Source organism: Papaver somniferum, chromosome 2, assembly GCF_003573695.1.
Source record: "Papaver somniferum cultivar HN1 chromosome 2, ASM357369v1, whole genome shotgun sequence".
In the NCBI taxonomy this organism is placed as follows: Eukaryota; Viridiplantae; Streptophyta; class Magnoliopsida; order Ranunculales; family Papaveraceae; genus Papaver; species Papaver somniferum.
The window spans coordinates 214,762,136-214,770,608 of NC_039359.1; the positions used below are offsets into that span (position 1 = coordinate 214,762,136).

Below are 8,473 nucleotides of genomic sequence, written 5' to 3' on the forward strand. Positions count from 1 at the left end.
AACTAATTTGACACAACCACAAATATTAGGGACGCAAGTCCGAACTAACTTATAAGCTCGATGTTTGACCGTTATAATCTAATTAGTTTTGCGAATGACTAAAAAAGATTTTGGTAGAATACGGACCAGCCGATCAAACAACAAAACGAAAACGAAAAAGGTTAAGCCCCGGCCGTAGGCTGGGATGATACCTAGTCTATATTATAAAAAGAAGTGTTGTGTGTGTAGCCTGATAAATCCTACCATCGATTTCGTCATCTCACGGCGTGGATCGATTCGTTATATGTTCTATATAGACGTCCGTCGGATTGTTGGGTTTCCTGATTTGACTATGCTTCCATAATAAGATGTCTTGACCATTATATATCGGGAAAAAAATATCACGTTAACTACGTTTTCTAATAAAAATATGGGAGAGGGATATATTCAAATTTCCTTATCTGACTACGTTTTGAGAGATACTTACGTTTTATCTACAAGGGAAAACAAAAAACAAAAAAGGAAACCAACGCAAAAAAATTCGCAAATATTTTTTTCAAAAAAAATGTAGACAGCCGTAGGACATTAGCACAATATCACAGTATCTATATATGTACTAGGTATCAAGTTAAATTAACCAAGTTATGGTAAGGTAAAGTAAGGAATTGGAGAAAGTTGTTGGGAAGGAAGCTTCACCCGGGTGCAACCTGGTGCTTCATTCTCTTCCTTTCGCAGCAAATTAAGACAAAACAAAAAGAAAATGTTACCAAATAGGCACGAACTCAAAAACACGGATACACCCCATGAAATCATCTCTTGCAAATTAAATACCCAATGACATAATTTAATTTGCAATTTAATGAAAGCACAAGGAGCAAGCATAAAACCTTGCCCAAAAACATAAAAAATGAACAACCTAAAAGTTTGACTCGGTCAATCAGACCTTTGAGGATGCAAATGAACAAATTGCAGAATGGAGACAAAGTTGTACAACAAAATGGATAAACAAACTCGGTGTAGTTTACTAATATTCTATGTACAATTTTAGAACCATGTATAGAGATATTAGATTCACGCATATTACAAATTAGCCTTGGGACAGATCCATACATTGACTTTGGCCATTCTGCCGCTTGGACCATTAGTTCGCGAAATGTACATCCGTCCGTTGTATATATGACGGGCATTTTATTATTTTGAACGTTCGGGATTGATGCCACAATATAAGAATATATGACTTTAAAGTAATAATAAGGCCGTTATAAAAAGAAGTGATGTCTGTCTTGGATAATAGACGACCCTTGATTTCGGCAATCCGACGGCTGAGAAAGATAGTTGGCGAGATTTCTATCCACCCGTCCGTTTTAGACATATAATTTTGAGAGATATTTACGTCCGTCGGTTCGTGAGATGATCTTCTTTTAATATTTTGTTTTAGACGGCAGGGATTATGCCCCTGCCCGGTGCGAAACGAGACTCAACATTTCCTTATGTGACTCGAATCAACATATCCTAATGCGTGTCGGTTTCCTTGAAAGTTCTCATGCACTAACTATAAATATCCTTTTTGATTTTACAAAAAAAAAAAAAAAATTAATTTGAAGACTCTGTAGATTTTACCTAATCACGGCTAATTTTAATGCGGATATCATATTTGCCTTTGAATTTTCTAATCCACGGTCCCGGCCCCATCCGGCTACTATGACCCGCCTAATTGAATACGCTATTGTGACCCGACTAACTAACACGGTATAATATGACACGACCAACTAAATATCAGGACCGTTGTGGTATTGACCGGACTAACTAAATATACTCCCGACTATTATAGATGGACTAAAATATGGGAATACACTGGCCGACCGACCAAACAATAAACATAACTCTAAAAGGTTGATTGTAGGCCGGGGTGATACCTAGTATATATATATATATATATAGTCTCTTGTTCTCATCTCAAATTCTATTGTTACCTATCTATCTATAGCTATAAAAAAAGTGTAAAAAGTCTATTGTTGTTTTGCAGAAAATGTCTGGAATACAATTTACAGCGCGAGAGATGCATGAGTGCTTCCACAAAACGTCTGAAGGACACTTTACAATGCGAATGTGTCGAGATTATTAATCCCACATTGTCTGGGCAATTCAAGATCCTGCGGTTTATAATTCCTTAGGGCCTCTTCACTCGATCACAATTGGTTTTGAGTTGGATACCCGTATTCTAACATGGTATCAGAGCAGATTATTTGTGTCGAGTCATTTGACCACACCTCACTCCGCGTCACCCGATTTATTGTCTACGTGTTAGACCCAACGAGACTACACGTCAGGGGGCATATTGGGATTATTAATCCCACATTGTCTGGGCAATCCAAGATCCTGCGGTTTATAATTCATTAAGTTCTCTCCACTCATTGTCAATTGGTTTTGAGTTAGATGCCCGTATTCTAACAGAATGATGTATGAGTGCTTCCAGAACATTGTCAACATGGGTCCTATCAGCCAGTTTTTCTCTGTGATTTATGGATTCAGCGCAGATTTAATGCCAACGGGTCGTGAACAAGAATCTCTTGCCAAGTTCGAACATTACATTACTATTATGGATTCTATGGCAAAGGAAGAGTTAGATAACACCAACCCTGGTATGATGGACGAGTCTCGGATCCAGCAGATAGCAAAGAGTTCTGGTTGTAATGTCAAAGATGTGAAGGATATGTTAGGCGAATACAAACACTTAGCGAAGACGATGAAACGGATGAAGATTCCAAAGATGAGATAAACTGATTGATTTCTGTATGGATTTATGTACGATTTAAGACCAAGTTGCATAAATATATTACGTGGGAATGTTTTAAACTCTCTTACTATCCACGTGTCCGTCACAAATACCCTTTTCCATTTTATAAATACCCTCGGAAATAATTTTTACTTTTAATACCATCGCTACCCTTTTAATCTAATAACGTTTCCATGGAAATCATCGTTTTATAATTTTAGATCCACAAAATCGTCTTCCTTTCCTCCTCTTTCAGCCACCATCACCATCACCTCCGCCATCACCACCACCTCCTCCACGGTATCAACAAATTGACACTAGCAAAACCATTTCATACTTATTTTTGGTTCATTTGAGTGTGAGAGATTTTCAGAGATGATTTGAAACTTCGAGAGATATCTTCTTCTGAGATCAATCAAATCTTCGAAATCGAACTGGATAGTCACCATCAACAGTTGATCTTCTTCTAATTTCAAGTTTATTTCGGTGTCAATTGAAGATCCATAAGATCGATACACAGATTTAGGTTTTCGATTTTGTTTTCTGGTAAGTATTGATTTGTTGTATGTTTGTTTTGCTTGGAGCTTAACAACTAATGTTAATAATTGTAAACGATTTGATGGTAGACAATTTAGATTTTTTCAATATCAAATCTAAATTTAGAGATTTTTTCAATATCAAATTTAGAGAGATCTATATTCGATTTTTGGGTTTTGTTTAAGTAATTTGTGAGATTGAGATTCATTAGGATTTGGTTTTGTTGTAATTTCAGGAGCAATCATCATCATGTAAAAGATGAGGAGAAATTGGAGATTTTTATCGTTGATGTTGTTGGTGGATGCCGGTAAGTGGGTGGTGGTGCATAGTAATATGGGATGTTTGGTTTTGGATGAGCTTACAAATTTGCCGTTATTCAGCTGGGTCTTTTTTGTCAACTGAATGAAAAAAGTTATTTGATTGTTTAGGAAGTGTATATGCTTTGCAGAAAATATTGATGCGGGTGTTCCATAAATGCAGGGGAGTATATTTTGTGCTTGGATGACAGCTTGTGGGACGAATAGGGTGTGTACCCATCTTTCTAGCTTTTCATTTCATTTTCTGCCTCTCGAATGTCACTTAATTTGCTCAAATGAAGCATTAACTTGCTGATGTGTTGTTAATACAAGGTGTGAGCTAGAAAAATGTCTAACAATATTACTTGAACACCGAATTTTATATATGTGACAGATATTTATAGTTACGGAACTTTCTGCTTTTGTGGTGGAGATCAATGATTTTGAAGTTTAATTTAGTTATGGAATTGTTATTTCAAATAATGAACAAGAAACAATAAAATCACAGTGGCTACAGGCGGCATTAGTTCCACCCAAATGATGCATGAGCATTATGCCTTTGCTAAGAATAAATTAATTATGAAGGAAAAGCTGTAATTGAAATTGTTTATTGACATGTCCGGATTAATTAGTCATTGATTGACTACTGCAAATTCATTTTGTTCGAGTGCTAGAAGAATTAGTTATGGTGCTTGTGCAAACTATAGGCCCGTTTCTTGCAGTGAATACAGACTAACAGACACCATTTCTTGCGGTGAACACATGAATTACACGGGTGTTCTATGGATCCTTTTGTTTCTTTTTTCTTTTTTTGGTTCACAAAATTTTTTCACGGTGTTCTGTGTATATAAAGTCCACTAAGGTGGGAACACGATATTAATTGCTACATAATATGCTTTTGATGGTATTTAGATGTTGGTTTGAATGCAGTGCATGTTTTGATAGTTCTACAGTAGTGTTTTATTCGGTGTGCCCGACCTAAAGGTATTTGAAAATTACACTTTATGTCAGACGTTACACTGTTGGTAGTTTGGCAGTAAAGCATTGATGCGGAACTTTTTGTCAAACATTAAACTTGTTACATTTTCTTACTGTTCTTGTTTGCTAATGTTAATCATTATCTTTTTGTGCGGGTGAATGGCTTGAAGCTCTTTAGCATTTTGAGAATAAAGTTGTATGGACAACCACATAGTAGAAGAAGAAAGACACATGCATATCAATTTTTTGAATTACTATGAGACGTTTTGTGGAGTTGTGAGAGAAGAGTCTGGCTGGGTTCATTTTGTGGAGTTGTCAGAGAAGAGTCTGGCTGGGACTATTTCGGAAGGCATGACCAGGATTGCTGCTGTTCATTTTGTAGAGTTGTGAGAGAAGAGTCTGGCTGCAGTTGCTATGAAGATATAAATACTGGAGTTGTGGCCGCAGTTGGTTTTCCGCGGGTTCAAATGACCAGGTGATGGAGCTATGCAGGGAGTCTCAGTGGCGGTGATGTTTTTCTACAACAACAGTGGATATTATTCAGTGTCGAAGCTGGGTTCCACTGGTGGAGCTAACTGGTGCCTGCATTTAAGGTATACCTTTAGTGGGAAATTATCTTTGTGTATACATCTTTGAGTAATCACGATGAATCTGTGGTGCAATGGTAGCACAACTGACTATATGTCTGAAGATGAGTGTTCGACTCACACTAGGTTCTAGGTTCACTTTTTTTAGCAAAATTTTTATTTTTTGGAGACAACTTGTGATAGTTGCCTCCATATATGAAGACAACTTGCGCTAGTTGCTTTCACTTTTGAATACAACTTTGTGCTAGTTGCCTTCATTTTTGAAGACAACTTGAGCTAGTTGCCTCTGATTCGGAGACAACTTGAGTTAGTTGGCTCCATTTTGTTTTGCAACTTGTTCTTGTACACTATTTATTGGAAACAATTTGAGCTAGTTGCCTCCACTGTTGGAGACAACTTAAGCTAGTTGCCTCCCGTATGAACACTATTTATTGGAGACAACTTGAGCTAGTTGCTTCCGATATGGACACAACTTGAACTAGTTGCCTCCGATATGGACACAACTTCTGCTAATTGACTCCACATGGTAGTGGTGGTCGTTGGCAGCGGTGAGCGGCGGCGGTGGTGGTGGTTGATGGCGGTGTTGGTTAGCGGCGGCGGTGTGATTGGTGGTGGTGGACATTGATGGTGTTTGTTAGCGGCGGCGGTGGTTGGCGGTGGTGGACAGTTGTGGTGGTTGGCAGCGGTGGTGGTTGGTGGTTAGCGGTGGTGGACAGTGGTTGGTGGTTAGCGGTGGTGGACAGTGGTGGGCGATGGTGGTCGTTGGTGGTGGTCGTCGGTGGTGGTCGTCGGTGGTTGGCGGTGGACAGTGGTAGCGGGTAGTAGAGGTAGTTTTTTTTTCTTTTTTGAATAATGGTTAGCCTTTTTTGTATATACACTATATAAAAGAGGATATTTTAGTAATGTATTAAGCTTAGGGATATTTGTAAAGTTCAAAAGGATATATTTGCAAGGGGCCTCATAATAGGGGATATAGATAACGTTCCCTTATATTATTATCTTTATATATATCTTGATAGAAGTTTTGTTCCCTTCTGCTTGTTGAGCATTGTATCATTAGAAGTTCTTTTTCTTTCTCTATACCGTATGGTTTTTCTCACTATCATCGGGTCTCGTTAGAATTAGTTTTTCTTTATGCACTACGAAGTACTTATTTAGCCTCTTCACGGTCGTAAAGCTATAAAGATTGGAGAAGATTGCATACCACATGCAAACTTCTGTGCTTTTATTTCCTTAATTATGAAACTACCGCCACAGCCAGACTAAAACTTGGATTTGCGGATAGTATGGAGTGCATAAGAATTTACCTGCAGTATTTTGTTCCGCAGTTATGCAGTTTGTTTATTCTTTTGGCATCCCATTTGCATAACAAGTGATGTATCTTATGCAATAGAAAACACTGAAGATTCGATAACTGCTAATATTCAAATGTACACCCAAGGAACTTCAGAAAACTTAACAAGCCTGAAACATTGATACACCCCTAGAAAATTACATTCATTTTCCAGGAGCAAAGTTAGTAGCATAAGCCCATGCATTGTTTGCAACAGGATCGGCGATGTGGTCATAAAGGTTTTCAATTGGACCCTTTCCAGTAACAATAGCCTGAACGAAATATCCGAACATTGAGAACATAGCAAGTCTCCCATTCTTGATTTCCTTTACCTTCAATTCAGAAAAGGACTCTGGATCATCAGCTAATCCTAGAGGGTCAGAAGATCCACCAGGGTAAAGTTTGTCTAGTCCTTCTCCAAGTGGACCACCACCGACTCTGTATCCTTCAACAAACCCCATTAGTACAACTTGAGTAGCCCAGATTGCAAGGATGCTTTGGGCATGTACCAAGTTAGGGTTGCCAAGGTAGTCCAAACCACCTTCAGAGAAAATCTGTGAGCCAGCTTTGAACCATACAGCTTCTCCGAAATTGATACCGTTCTTTGAAAGAACTTCAGGGAAGACGCAGCCTAAGGCACCCAACATAGCCCATCTGCAGTGGATCACTTCGAGTTCACGGTTCTTAGCGAATGTCTCTGGGTCAGCAGATAATCCGGCTGTGTCCCAACCATAGTCACCTGGGAATTCACCAGTGAGGTAAGATGGGGTTTGTTTTGAGAATGGTCCCAAATACTTGGGTCTGTCTGGTCCGTACCTGTTTATTTAAATTCCGAGAATGAGGGTCAGATTCAATATCAAAATAATCTACAGGTGATTTACATGACATAAAAGGAGTTGTATAATTACCACATGCTTGATTGGATGCTTTTTACGGTACGGCGCATGGAGATACGACCACCTTCGACATTGCCAACTTTGCGAAAGCAGTTTGACCAGCGAATGCAGACCTTTGGATTGCAGTGGTGGCCATGATTTTTTTTGTTTCTTCTTTGTTATGTTTTTTTTTCCTACAGTATGGAGAAGCTGATGAAATTAAGTAAAGAAGTAGAGAGGTATTAAATAGAAGAATAAGGAGATTGTGTGGATAGAGAAAATCTACACATCAGCAATTTCTATTGGTTCTCATCTTGATATTTCAATCTAATTTTCTTTGTGGTAAGAGTTGAGAATACTGGCTGCTGTTCTGCCAAATGGATTTTTAGGATTTCGTGGTCGGTCCACTTTGTTTTGGTGGTTCATGTTACTCGGAGGATAATTCTTGTCAAATTGATATATAAGTGGTGATGTACTCCTTAATTACATATCACTTTCATCTCGAGTTGATGATGGACGGCTGAGATTTACTTAAACTACACTTGAAACTGTTCACGCGCCTATACCTTCACAGCGAATAGAAGTTAGCTATAGGGAGAAAGTTTGGTTCACATCTAAATTGAAGTGAATGGAAGTGACAGTGATTGTCATTTTATGGTGCTCATCAACATTATCGTTTTTTTTTGAAAAGAAATGACAATTCCTGTTGTATTTATTTTTTATGCTCAGTTTGTATGAGCTGAATGGCCATTTATTCCTTTTTGATTCTCAGCCCTCTTCCTGCTAGAGGGCGGGGAATGAAGAGATGACAATTCCTTCTTTTAATTCCTTGCGGACTGTTCTAAACAGATTGCGCTCCCAAGTCCTTCTATGCTTAATTGTCCACCCATATTTTGCCTGGCATAGCAAGATTTCTAGCTCCGCCCCGGCGATACTAAGGCTCCTCCAAAGTGAGACACATATGGTGCTCGATACTTAATTTGGTGAGTCATGGTGAAAGGGTTTATCCAAGTTAATGTATGCGTAGCTCGCGGGGGATTATTGTATCCTACACGGATATGATTACTTTAGATTTAGACAAACTAGTTTCTCACCCGTACGATGCACGAGTC

At 38.5% G+C, this 8,473-nt stretch overlaps 1 long non-coding RNA gene and 1 pseudogene across 1 annotated transcript; one reads left to right on the top strand and one right to left on the bottom strand.

Annotated features, from left to right (window-relative positions):
* The first annotated feature begins 2,926 nt into the window (after positions 1 to 2,926).
* LOC113350474 lies at positions 2,927 to 5,558 on the top strand. Its single transcript, XR_003360865.1, has 4 exons — positions 2,927 to 3,301; positions 3,528 to 3,599; positions 3,773 to 3,817; positions 4,737 to 5,558. It is a non-coding gene; the product is annotated as an uncharacterized LOC113350474 (long non-coding RNA).
* Positions 5,559 to 6,531: 973 nt separating this feature from the next.
* On the bottom strand, positions 6,532 to 7,575 carry LOC113350473 (annotated as a pseudogene).
* Positions 7,576 to 8,473: the final 898 nt, after the last annotated feature.